General features: G+C 47.6%; 1 protein-coding gene across 10 annotated transcripts in view; it reads right to left on the minus strand.

Moving 5' to 3' along the window:
- LOC138487712 (adiponectin receptor protein 2-like) overlaps positions 1 to 14,395 on the minus strand; it is a 1,243,553-nt gene that overhangs the window by 79,978 nt on the left and 1,149,180 nt on the right. The gene's annotated exons all lie outside the window — the stretch shown is intronic.

A 14,395-nucleotide genomic window follows, 5' to 3' on the forward strand; every position in this document is an offset into this window, starting at 1 on the left:
TTCTAGGAGGAAAAGATCTTGGTGGAAATGTTGTCTTTGGAGGGAATCCTTTTTATTCTCCGTCGAGGCTCCAGAGTGTCTGAGAAAACAGGAAGTGAGGGAGGAGTCCAAAACTCTGCAGCCCTTTGTCTTTCACCTTGCCTAAAAGGAACCAGTTCACACTGGGGTGGCTGGCTGTCCTGATTGGAAGGCCAGACCGGCCCTTTCTGTAAACTGCAGGGAGAGTTTGCAGACGTTGAGCTGTAGTTCATGATAAATACTCTGATCCTGGAAGCTGCTGACAAGTCGATCACTTGAACCAAATCCAAAGAGGAAGATGAAGAAACAACAGCAGTAACCATTTCCAGTGACCGGAGAGTCTGCTGTGTAACCAGAGCCTGAAGTAAGGAACAAGTTCTCAATAACTATTGCTCTCCTGCATGGGTCTGGCATGGATTTACATGCTCATGAATGTTCCCTGTGGTCTGGCCGGGAATCCTTGGTAAAACAAAAAACAGTTTCACTTTCACTTACAAGCTATTTCTCCTCTAAACCAATCACTGTACTCTGGGTCATACTGCCCCCAGCCAATGACTGTCCTCTCCGTAAACCCCTCCTCTGGCAGCCATCTTCAGATTCAATAACACGCAAAGTGGCAGTATGACCAAGAAGAGCTGCAGAGGGGCAAGAGGTAGGGTTTGCATGTGAATCCATACCAGATAGTTACAGGTAAGTAACTTGTTCCTTCTCCAGCATTGGGTGTGGCAAGGATTCACATGCTTATGAATAAAGAATACATAGCAGTACAACATTACACAACCAGGGAGGTGGCAAGGCTCAACAGAAGCAATTACTCACCTTCAAGCGGACAGGTTGCGTAGCACTGCTTGGCCGACCCTGGACTCCTCTCTGGAATCGTCGATGCAGAAGAATCTCGTGAAGGTGTGCGTAGACCTCCATGTAGCAGCCCTGCAGATGTCCAGCAGGGGAACACCAGACAGGAATGCCATTCTTGCAGCAATCGCTCTGGTGGAATGGGCTCTCGGAAAGGCCGGGCAGTGGTCGGTTCGCCAACCGATGACAGTGCATGATGGAGCCGGAGAGCCACCATGAGATGGAAGCCTTGCACAAGGTCTTCCCATGGTTTACAGGACCAAAGTTCACGAACAGTTGAGATGTCTTCCGAAAACTCTTTGTGCATGGCACGTAGAACTTCAGAGCACAAGCAACATCCAGCGAGTGCAAAGTCCTGAGCCGGCGACGAAGGTTTCGAAAAGAACAGAGGCAACACCAAAGGCTTGTTGAGGTGGAATTCCAACAGAACCTTTAGCATAAAGGAGGTGTGCGTCCGCAGCACCACCCTCGATTAATTTAAAGTCAGATATGGCTGTTTGCAGGAAAGGGCCTGGATTTCACCTACCCTCCAGGCAGATGTGATGGACACGAGGAAAGCCGTTTTCCATGAGAGGAATTTGAGAGGGGCCTGATGCATAGGCTCGAAGGGGTCCCCCCCATGAGCCTCGTCAGCACCCTGTTGAGTCCCACGCCAGGGCAGGAGCCTTCACCGGCAGGAACGATCGAAACACTCCTTTGAGGAACTCCTTGAGGAGACGGTGGGAACAAAGAGAAGATTGTCCTGGAGACCTGTGTAGCAGGAGATAGCCGCCAGATGCACCTTGATAGAGGCGTGCGCCAGCCCCGCCTTGGCCAAGGACAAGTACGGAAAAACCTGCGGGGCTGTGACCCTCAGAGGATTGATTTCCTGCGCCTGGCACCACGTAGCAAAACACTTCCACTTGTGCCCATAGTACTAAAGAGTCAATGATGCTCGATCTCCCTGCAGTCCACCTGCAACTCGAACTCTCCGAACTCTAGGACTGCAGGAGACAAGCCCTCAGGTTAAGCGATTCTGGGTCATGATTGCACCTCGTCTTCTGGTGAGCAGATCCGCAACCACTGGCAGCTTGACCGGAGGTGACGATGACAGGCTGAGAAGGTCTGGATACCAAATCTGCCTCGGCCATGCCGGGGCAACAAGGATTATCCTGCATCGGCACCGTTTTAGTTGATTGATGACTCACAGCAGGAGAGGCATTGGAGGGAACGCGAATAGGAACAGGCCTTCCAACGGGAAGGAGAACGCGTCCCCCATGCCCCTGGCTGGTGGAACCTGCTGGTCAATTTCTGGCATTTGGAGTTCTTTGCCATCGCAAACAAGATCGATCTGGGGTCTGCCCCACTTGAGGAAGATACGGTCCACCTCATCCTGTCGAAGTTCCCACTGCTGAGGGAGCCGTCGATGGTGTTCTTGACTCCCACCAGGTGAAAAGGGCTGAGGAACATTGTTTGAGCGATGGTCCAGTGCCACAAGTCCTGCACCTCTCTGGAGAGCACTGGAGATTGGATGCCCCCTGCTTCCTGATATAGAACATTGTGGTGGTGTTGTCCGTGAAGATCTTCACCACTGTGCCCTTGAGGGACGGAATGAACGACTTGAAGGCCCAGAACACTGCCTGCAGCTCCAGGATACTGATGTGGAGATCCCTCTCCTCCGGCAACCAGAGGCATCTGGCGTGGAGATGTTCGGTGTGGGTTCCCCAGCCCTCCAGGGAGGCATCCGTGGTGAGAGTGTCCTGGTACAGGGGCTCTGAAATCCTGTGCCCCTGGCGATGTTGGAGTGTACGCCCCACCACCTTATCGCTTTACGGAACTCCTCGTCAAGAGCAATCTTGTCTGTGAGGCTTCTGGACACTTCCAGCAAGCATCCAGGAACTCCTGATGGGGCCACATCCGCAACCGGCAGAGCCGGATCTAGAAGATGCATGACAACATCATGCCAAGCAGCGACATGATGGTCCGCACGGCAACGGTCTTCAGTGACAACAGCTGTTGCACCTTGCCCAGCAGGGCCGCTATCCTCTCTTCCGAGGGAGCCGCCAGGCAGGGGACCGCAATGAGCCTTGCCCCCAGGAACAGCACGTTCTGCGATGGCATCAAGCAGGACTTTGGATAATTGACAGGGAACCCCAGATTCGTCAGCAGCCAGACGGTCGTCTTCATGTGGTCTATGGTCGTCTCCCTTGACTACGGGTACACGTGTATTCCTTGGAGACGTAGATGGGCCTCCACTGGTGCCAGGCATTTTGTAAACACCCTGGGTGCCGACTTCAGTCTGAAGGGGAGGGCCTTGAATTGGTGGGGTCTTTCCTGTCCCATGAAGCGCAGGAACTTCTGATGCTTCTCGTGAATGGCGACGTGGAATTATGCGTCCTCCAGATCCTAAAAAATCAAGAAGTCGCCTTCCTCCAGTTGGCCGAGCACGTGCTGCAACATGACCATCCTGAATATTTGGGACTTCAGATATTTGTTGAGATGCTGCAGGTCTAGAATGGGCCTCCAGCCCTTGGTCTTCTTTACCAAGAAGTTTCTGGAATAGACTCCAGAGCAAGGGAGTCGCTTTGGAACCAGCTCTGTCGCCCCTTTTCTTATCATGGCCCGTACTTCCTGCAGGAGCTGAGGGATGTGCTGCTCCTGCCGGGCCATTAGAGGTATCCGTCGACACTTTTGCTGGTTCTCTAGAGTGTGTCAATGGGTGAAGGCGTCCAGCACCCATCGGTCGGTGGAGATCTTCCACCAGGGTGCATGGGCGGGGGCCTGTAAGGCAAAGATTGTATGCAGTACCCTTTGGGACAACTATACACAACTAGGACTACAGTTGTAAGCAAAACCAACCTTTGGTATAAGTCTGTAGTACACATTTTTTGGTAGCGGAGCTGAGCAGCCAGGCTCATCTCAAGAGGGAATGTGAGCTGTAATGATGTTACACAGAGGTCTACAATCACAGATGTTCAAATAAACTCTTACACTCAAGGTTTCTTGGTTAAACACTTATTAATTTATTCAACAGTCAGTTATAAAACATTCACTAGAAGGAAGCAGTTAAATATCACACACAAACATACTTCAGTCCTATACACTAAGTTTCTGAGGCATTCAGACTACTTTGAAGGAGGAGCAAAAAGGACTAGGTTATTCAGAACATGAAAGGTTACAAGTTATTCTTAGGCAGTGCAGATATTTAGAGTTTACCAGAAGAGTCAATTCAATTCAATAGGTTAGGCCAAAGTCAATGGGCTAAAGTCTTGGATAGGGTAAAGCAGTTCAGGTAATGAAAGGGAAAAGTCTCGGCACAAGTTCTTAGGAGTAGTTTGAAGCAAGAAGAATTTTATGTTGGTCACAAGATGATTAGGCCCACGAGTTGGGAAAGTTTCAAGCACTTTCACCGTGAGAGGTAAGTACTCAGTCTGGTTTTACAGTACCTTTACAAATGAAGAAAAAGATGCAGCTGGCGACCTCTGTTCCTGGCAGTTCCTGCAGATCTCACTGGTCCTGGGCCTCTGTCGTGGGGACAAGAGGGAGGACGTCGTGGCACTCCTGCACTGCACGGTGACTGGTTCAAAAGCTGGCAACTGGCAAAGCTTCAATTCCGGTAGCTGTAGTCAAGCACACAAACTGGTGTCGCTCTCCCTGGTTATTCAGTTTCCTGCAGCACTATGAGGAAAATACAACCAGCTGAGAGAATGGTATCCAGGTGGCTTAGTGTCGAGTTGATTGGTCCCAACAGCTCAAAGGGAGAAGTCACCGGACAAACCAACGGTCCAGGAGTTGCAGCAACCGTCCTCTTCAAGCTCGTCTTCGGTTCTTTCGTTCCTGTGGTCGACTCTGCCTTCCAAGCCTTTTATCCAGTTTCCTCCCATTCATTCCAGCCTACCTGCCACTCACCCAGCAGGGTGGCTGTCCTTGCCGGACAGTCAGCCAGCAATCACGCCAGAGTGAATTTGGGTTTCCTAGGAGACTAAGCACAGGAAGTTTTGGGCAGCTCCCTCACTTCCTGCCCACCCCAGACACTCGGGCGCCAGAGGCAGTCTTCAGTCCTGAAGCCCCCCAAAGACGAAGGAACCAAACCTGGTTTGGCGCACAGAGCAAAACTCTAGAAGGACCTTTCCACAAAGAAACAGCGAAAAAAGAAGACCGGGACCTGTTTTTACAGAGGGGGCTCAGACGCCATCTTGAAAAACATGGCTCCCGCGATTTAACGTTACCGGTGTTTGCGGTCGGGAAAAATCATGGTGTTCATTGTAAAACCACTGCCACCAGCCATTTCGATAGGAAAGGGTAGCATTTGACTGCTACATGAGTATTTAGACACAGGGGATACTAGGTAACCCCTCCAGTACTCCATTGTAAGATAGGGTGTGCTGGGTCTAGGAATTTAAAAAGACTAGTAAAGTCAATTTCACTTTACTTACTCTGGGAAACAGTAGTTTATCCCAGAGAAGGTATTTAAACCTTGGGAAAGCCTGAAAAGGTTTCCCTGTGCCACTGCACTTAGGGTGCTGTGTGATCCACATGAAAAGATGATGCCTATGGTGTGGTCTAAAACTCCATAACCAAAGAAAACACAAGAGTAAAACACATTTCAAAACACATTAGAGAGTGGGAAAAAGGGTCACCCTCTCTCCAGGTAAAATAAATCAAGTCCTCAAAATCCAGCAAAGTTGCTGGGGGTCTCTAAGGTGAAGGGAATTAGCACATTTTTGAGAATTCTCTCTAACACGGCCCGACATCCCGGCCGGTTCAATATTGCTACAGGGTTTGCGTGCCGCCTTCGGGGTGACGATGACGTTGGCCACTTCCACCGAAAGCCTTGGAACGGCCTCTGTAGGCCTCCTGGGTCATGGACCGGGAGGGTTGCCGATACGAAGAGGACCCTCTGCCAAAACCTTTCGACGATCTGCTGGACTTTCCACCGGAGGCCCGAAAGGAAGAGCAGTGTTGCTGAAGAGTGCCCAGGGCAAGGGCGGTCTCTGTGTCAGCCTTAATGGCTTGCAACGACTTGTCGACGGCCTTCCCAAAAAGGTTGTCCCCATCGAAGGGAATGTGCAGCACCATCGTCTGGACCTCCTGGTGGAAGTTGGTGGCTTTCAGCCAGCCACAACGACAGAGGCAAACACTGTTCCCCATCTTTCTGAACCACTTGTCTGCGATGTCCATGGTCACTGTGATGGCATGGTCCAATGCCACCTCCCCTTCCTGGAGGATGAAGATCGCCTTGACCCGCTTGTCAGGCAGGAACTCCAGAATCGGGGCCCTCTTATACCACAGTTCCCTGTCGAACCTTGCCAGGATTGCAAGTGCGTTGGCCGCCTTGACTGTTGATGTCGCAGAGTAGATCACCTTTCTTCCCAAGGTATCCAACTTCTTCCCCTCATTATCCGGAGGGATGGAGGATGAAGAGGAGCGGTTGGACGTCTTATTCCTTGCTGAAGCCGAAACCACTGAGACCAGGGAAGGCTGCGATCGTAGGCAATTGGGTGCGGACTCGGGCAACCGGTAACTTTTCTCCAGCCTATCCCTCTTGGCCAGGGCAGTGGCTGGATTCCTCATCAAAGCTAGGCCCTCCTCCCAAATGTCGTCCAGGAGAGGCACCACCATGATGGTCTTCCTCTTGGCCTCGCACCGTTGGTAGAGGAAACCTTCCTTCTTGGTCTCTTCTTGCATCAGTTGAAGAGTTCAGAAGCTCTGGTGACCATGGCATGGAACAACCCCAACTCATCTGGGGGAGAAGCACTTGGCTAGGGTGAACCGCCTGCCGTGGCGATGTCATCTTCCGTAGTCACCGTGGCCATGTCCGTCCCTGTGTCCAGGTCCCTTGGGGGGAGGCATGCTGCGCTTGTGTGGAGGATGATGCAGCGACACAGGGTGCTGCTTCCTTTTATTCACCGCAGGTTGATCCGGGGCCAAAGCTGAGGCCGGTGTCATCAGCATCCTTTTCTGAATTTCCAACACCACGGGGTGTAGGGTCAAAAGGATGTCCAGTGATACGTCTCTCAGAGGGGTTGGAGCGGTAGGCCTTATAGGACATGCGCAGTTGTCGCCGTTGGCATGTCCCCCCACATCCTCCTGGATCGTGTGCATGTACACCTGGTCCTCCTCATCCGAGGAAGAAATATCCGTGCCCTGGAGTAAGGTTTGTCCTAAGGCATTCCCCCACTTTTTTTGCTTCCCGAGGGGTCAGTTTCGGGCTTAGGGACGGCATCCTCTTTTCTGGTGTCTTGTCCACCGGCCTGGCCAAGGCCTCCTGCCTCAGGGTTAGGGATACTCTGGGCACTGCCAGGGCTACCTTGACTGGGTCAGCCCCTTTGGCCTTCGAGAGGGTGTCAGCCACCAACTCCATCGTTGAAGACTTCACCTGGACCGCCTGGGCCTTCTGGTGCAGGTTGGTCGCCTTTTCCTGCGCCTTGGTCTTCTCAGGCTTTTCCTTAGCCGATTACATCTTCGAGGAAGAGCTGGAGCGATGGCTGGACATGGAGCCAGATGGTGAAACTGAAAGCACCTTGCCCATTGTGGGGCGTGCTTGCGTGGAGACCCCAATGGAAACAGACTCAAAGTGCTTGACCTTGTCTTGGGCCCCCACGGATGGGGCGCCCTCAAAGGACTTAGCAGCCCGCTGCTCGAACCAACCGGTCCTGGGTGAGGCATGCCCCTGCTTGCTGCACGGGATACAGGCCTTGGCGCTGAGCCACGCCGGCAGTCTACTGTAACGATCCTTCATGGTTCACTTGGAGAACCCGAGGCAAATTTCACAATCCGCTTCCCTGCGATCCAGATGGAGACCGTAGAGGCACTGAAGGTGTTTCTCCTCTACAAACACGTTCTGCAGTCCGAAGCTTGAAAAGAGAGCTTCCCTCTTTCTTCTCTAGTGCAGAGTAGGCTGTGACCTTCTGGAATCTTCGATGAAACGTTGATGGTTCTTGCCCTTGAGGGGTGCTGAAATTCACTGACAAATGAATCCCTGCTTGTCAGCCAATGGAGAGAAAAAGCACACAGGCTCTGTTTGACAAAAATAGGACTTTTTAATCAAAAAAGTGCAAAAAACGTAGAATCGCTCACGTAGCAAAACACGAGGACTCCCAACACTTGAACATGCAGTAAAAATCTGAAGGTGGCTTAGGGAGAGAGAAATAATTGGCTGGGTGCAGTATGACCGAGAGTACAGTGATTGGTGTAGAGGAGAAATACAGTTTGTAAGTGAAAGTGGAACAGTTTTTTCTTTTACCGAGGATTCCTGGCCTGACGACAGGGAATATTCATGAGCATGTGAATCTATGCCAGACCCCATGCTGGAGAACCCTTCCTTACAAGTGACCTTGGGGCCCTGAATGTGACCACTCCTACCCAGAGTTGTTGTGATCCACTAGTCCCAAGACGATCTGCAAAATGAGCCATCCCTCGACGAGCTGTGGCCTTGCTGGGCTGCAAGACATCATTACCAGGAGCCTGAGTGCAGTGCAACTGCTTGCAAAGTCAGATTTCTTCTGAAAACTTTGCTGGACTCCTGCTGGATCTTCAATGACACGTTTCGGGTCTCTGAATCACCAGAGTGCAGGACCGAGAGAGTGAAGATAATCCGACTGGCATTATTTGTTTTTCATCAGGTAACTGTAAAAGGGTGCCAAATACACAGATCCACAAGAAGCTGCAAAGAATCATTTTTTGGAAACCTCCCCCGATGATGACTGCTGCCAGTCTTCCTTCAGTGTCCATTTCTTCAGTCTCCAGATCAAGAACCCAAGGGCTGGGTTCTGTGCTGCTGCATCCTGAAGGCATCCACTCGGAAGCTCTTCTTTTCTGCTGAGGTACTGTGCTGGCTTGAGTAATACTTACCTTAAGTCTTGTGTGAATCCTCAGAGGCTGAGTGGGTGATTCGAAGTTCGCCCAGGCCTACTGCTAGAACGCATACAGAGAGCCTTCTATGATATATTTGGTATTTGGACGGGACCGGTTGAGGAATTCAATGCATTTTTGATATGATGAACCGGATGCATCCCAGGATTCACTTTACAGTTGAAACCAGTCAATCGCTCATTCATTTTCTTCACATTGAGATTTACACTTTGGGACATGGACTCGAAACATTATTCACCAAAACAACAGATAGGAACAGCTTACTTCTAGCTACCAGCTTTCATCCTCGGAGAACTACTGAGAGCGTACCGATGAGCCAATTTTTAAGGTATAGAAGGAATATATGGGAACAATCGGAGTAGCAGCGACAATCAGCAACCCTTGAGCACAAGTTCAAAGCAAGGGGGTATGATGCAACATCTATTCAGGAGATTGCAGTGAAAGCAAGGGCTATAAAGGGAGACTCTGCTAACCCCTAAGCCTATAAAGGAAGGAGAGCCTTTGGTCTATGTGACCACGTATTCTACCCAGAGCGCAAGGATTAGGAGGATAATCCAGAATAACTGGCAGATGCTGCAAATGGATCCTTGCCTGAAACAGCTATGTCCTCAAGTACCAAGATTTGCTATCAGGAACAACAGAGCTCTCAGGTCGAGCTTGGTGAAAGCTGAAATACAGACACGAATGACCAAAACTACATTCAAGGGGACTATTCCCCGTCAGAATTGTCCACATTGTGCTAATGTGATTAGAGGCAATAGCGTTACACATCCGCACTCTGGAAAACCAATTTGGTTAAAGCACTCCTGCACCTGTGATGCCATGAATGTGGTTTATGGATTAAAATGCCCCTGCAGACTATATTATGTAGGGATAACGACCAGGAAGGCAAAAGCGCGCTGGTCCGAGTACAAATCTACCATTTGCACGAATAATCAAAAATCCCATGTTGCAAGTCATTTTTATCAGGCGAGATATACTGTAGCCCAGTTTAAGTGTGTGATCCTTGAGTAAATTAGATTGGGCCCACGTGGGGGGGGATCTACATAGGAAGCTCCTTCAGAGAGAAATTATGTGGATTGATTAATTGGACTCTCTCAGTCCAAGAGATATGAATGTTGAATTCGACTTGATGTGCTTCATTTGAATATCTAAACAGGTTTACTAATTGGAAATGTCATCTTGTGTAAATGCACAGCGGAGCAAATTTTGGATTTTACTTGATGTACTTCATTTGAATATCCAAATGGATTTACCAACTGGAAATGTTATCTTGTGAAAATGTGCAATAAAGTAAATGATTTTTAGACTGTGAGCAGAACTGATGGTTTGATTGTGTCCAAATATATGTACTGACATTCTAAGGTTGGGATAGTTGTGGATCCCTCTTTAGTTTCCTTGAATATGAGCATGGGCCCTAGGTTCCTTCTGCTGATTTTTGCAGACAGGGCTGATGTACCCGTTTAAAAATAACTGGTGTATGGTACATTTCTGGCCGGCAGGGGGGCCAGAGCAGATTTTGGTAGTCTGCACTCCCCCTCTGCCGGCCTAATTTACAAATATTGGTAAGCTGTTTGCACCCGGGTCTGGGAGAACTCTGTTAGGGATATAGCACTCTCTTCGAGATGTTCTTAAAATGAACTCCTTTATACTCTCACATATCGTAGTTTGGTATAAGCATTTTCCTTGTTATGACATTTCCTGTTGGGTCCATGGAATTGGGGTTTTCATTAGTCCAGTGTATGCCGATACATTCTAAAGAAACTGACGCTGTCATTTAGGGCTCTTTGAGTCCAAGATGGCGCCACAGTAACTAGCGTATGTGGTGGTGCTTTTTGCCCATAACACGATGGCGGCCTGCGGGACATGCGACATGGTGCGCATGCGGGGTATCGCAACATCTATCCATTTAGTTACGCTGCAGACTAGCCGGGGGTATACGGCGTCAGCTGGTCGGGCTGCGTGAGAACTGGTGTATTTGGTATCTATGGTAAGCTCTAGGCGAAACCGTGGTGCACTATACTTTGGTGAGACTACCATTAACAGGGACGCTTTTGTTGCCGTTTTGACACGTGTGGTACATTACTGACCAGATTTACTTTGGACATTATTTGAACGTTATAGGTTGTTGACATCGGTTGTATTCGTGTTGGGTAGCGATTTAAACCTGTACGAGTGGATTTGCCAGAATTCCATGTCAGAGTTTGCCTCTTTGGAATCGCTGAGTACCCTCTGACCCTACCTCTGTCCACGTTGCGGTGGCGTTTTGACTCCCCATATGGGGTGAGTATATGGCTGGATCTAACATTGGATATACTCTGTTACATGACAATCCATGACTTGTTTTGTCTCGATTGGCCACTGAATTTCCTGAGTTGCATTGACTTATATGATGTTAGTGAGGACCAATTATTATATACCATGAGTTTAAGTTGGGTATCTGGTGAGCTTAGTATTGCCAGTGGTGGTTGACACAGGCTATTTTCTCTTCTCTTGGAACAGGGCTTTTCTTGTGATTTGAGTTCCTTGTTTCAAATTTGAAGGTTAGTGTCTGTGGATTTTGGAACACTGTCTTTTACTTTTGGAATAAGAATCTGGGTGTTCTGATGAGTGATTATTTGTATTTTTCTAGGTGAACTTATACATTGTGAACGTCATTTTGAACGATTAGGTCTTCCTTGCCCTGAAGATGGATTATGTTCTAATCTGAAACGTGTTGGCCACATATTATCACATATGGAACCTTTTCAGATATATGTGAAGAAAAGAAAGCAATGCTGAGTATCCCCTGTATTTAGGGTAGCAGAAACCCATAATGTGGGTTATCAATTTTTGTTTTATGAACATTGTGCAATTTTTGTCATGAACCGCCGTTTGTGTCCCTTCTGTACTTTGTGGTCCCTGACGCATAGGGGATTGAACTCAGTAATCCTTCCAACATGGCTGCTTGATGCGGAACGCTGCTTGCCAGTCTCTGCGTTACACGCTCTACGTTCTACAAAACAGACACACCCCCGCGGCTCTGCGCGTCTCAACGCTACTGCTCGCTGTAGCTGGACGTGTGCTGCTGGAGTTCGCTCAGGGATATTTTCCTGATCTCCCTATTCCTGGTTCCTTGATTCCTCCTCCTTTTCCTTTCATCCCTCAAACTTACCAAACTTCCTGGATTTTCGCCCGCGCTGGAGCCACGGGTTCCGTGCCTCAGCACGCGGACATTGTTCCTTCCTGGGTCCGTCCTGGACAATCTGAACAAAGTACGCTGGAATCCGAAGACCCACGCGCAGTCTTATATAAATCCCGGACCGTGCGGATTTAGTCACAAAAGAAGGTCGCAAGCAAACAGGAAAGACAGGTGAGAAGGGGAGAGACTTGTGACAATTTTGTCAGCAATGATATGATGCTTATATGTTGTTTCATGGAAATTGTTTTACAGAAATGATCTATGTTATGAAAAATATTTTGTGGACAATATTTTGTTAGAATTGATACTGTATGTATAGGAGATCAATGTACCCACGGTGGTTTGAAGTTTTCTGTTGAGATTCAAAATGATTTCTTATGGATCCCTTATTGAGATCTTCTGTTTGAAAAATACCTGACTGGTTCTATTTATGTTGATTGAACTAAATATGATTATGAATTTCATATGATTTGCTGTTGAATTTATACAGTGGTGTGTTAAGTGGGGCCAGTAACTGTCTGGCTGAGTCCCTGCATACATACTACCATATCACATTTGGGTTCGGAGGAGCCCTTTGGAGTATATATGAGGGTTACCATACAGTGACGTATGGTTTTTGTCTTGCTTTGTCCTACCCTGTCCCGAGTGGCCTTGTGGCATTCACCCTCTTGCACCTGAAGTCAACTTTGGAATGTAGTGACAATTGTTGAGTGATATACTTTATCGATTTAGAATTTGCGACTAGCTAGTGCCTCTCCCTTTCCCCAGTTTTTCAGCCTACTGTGAAGTCCCTGACCAATACTTACTTGTCTGAAGAGATATCCTCTGCAACTCTCACTTTCCTGCAACTGAACCCTACCCTGACCTGCCCCCAATGTTACTTTTAAGAACACAGTTCAAAGGGAGTAACTTAACTTGTATACTTTCTAGAAGGGCCTTTAGTGACTAATGGACAAACAAGAACCTAGTGAAAATATTTTAGAAGTGCACTAAAACAATTCAGGGAAAGCACAACCCAGTTACAGCTTATGAAGAACACAGCTATTCAAGGTCAGAATGACCTCTTGGTATTTATACTATAACACTATTTTGCTCCACTAAATAGATCGCTATAACAAGGATACTTTTCAGAAGTGTAATATGCAGTTATAAGGTAAGAAGGAACTTTACGAATATTTTAGAAGGGCTTTAAAGCAGTTCAGGGAAAGCATAACCCAATTATACACTTTTAGAAAAAATGTATTTCAAGGTAAATAGGGAACCTATTATACTTTTAAGCCTGGCATTCAGCAATTCACATGTAAGTAAACACTCATACTGTTGAGAGGGGCTACAACCGACTAAAAGACAGGTTATCACCTCCAAGGCAGAGCAGGGAAAGCAGAACCGAATTAGACACATTTAGAGGAGCACTCAGCTAAACAAGGTGGGCAAATCCTACCGGAAGACTTTTACACTCATTCACTTTAGAAATGATAATACGCCACTAACTCTATCACTTTTTAGAAGAATGAAACACAATTCAAAGCTAGTACAATAACTTCTATACTGTCTTAAAGAGCAACAAGCAATTTAGCTAAGTATTAACTTCTAGACACATTGTAACTTATTCTATTACAGAACCAAAGTTATTCAACAACTCATTTACAAGTAGGTACTTTCCACACTTGTTACAGATTGACAGAAGCCTTATCATCATAGTCCTTCCCTAATTCTTGTGCATGAGTTTTATCACTGGCAGAAGAGGGACCCTAGAGGTCTACGAGCCAGCTGTGTGTAACTGTATGCATTCTTGAAAGAAAGTTATATATGTTACAAGATAGACTTGTAACAGTGTTGGCCTAATTAAGTGCACCCATAACTGAATAACATTGTCAATTGGGACTAACAGGGTCTACTGCCCTTGAATTACTTTTTGTACTCTGAAAGTATATCTAACATGGTGTTGCTCCCAAAGAACAGCTTAGTGCCATTCTGAATATGTTACAGGTTTGACTCACCTTGACTGCTGTGTAATGTAAATAAGTTTATTTCTTGGTTTGTAGGCCATAGGTATTGAGTTGGTTTTTAGAATTATGTTTATATAAGATGTTATAATTCTTAATTCCCCCAAGATTTACGCCCTTAAGAGGGGTGTGAAGGTGAACCAGTAAAGACCCAAAGATAGCATCAGAGTTCAAAATAAAGGGAATATCCAATCAAGGTTCTATAAAAATATAGAACACTTTAAACACACCCTCTGCACGCAGAACGAAAAGAGATTAATACACAAAGACCCACCCCAAAGGAAGCCAGAGAAGATGCAAGAGACTGGAGAAAGTAGCAATAGTTCCAGGGGTGGTAGGTAAGGTAACATAGCGTTTGTGACCTAACCAGTCTCCAGGGTCCAAGTAGACCGTGAGGGCAGTTCAAAGTCAGCAGTACCTGGATTCAGTTCAACGTCGATTCGAGCTGATCAGGCTCATTTTGTGCATGTAGGATTGTGGA

Source organism: Ambystoma mexicanum, chromosome 9, assembly GCF_040938575.1.
Source record: "Ambystoma mexicanum isolate Mex_15411 chromosome 9, UKY_AmexF1_1, whole genome shotgun sequence".
NCBI classification, from domain to species: Eukaryota; Metazoa; Chordata; class Amphibia; order Caudata; family Ambystomatidae; genus Ambystoma; species Ambystoma mexicanum.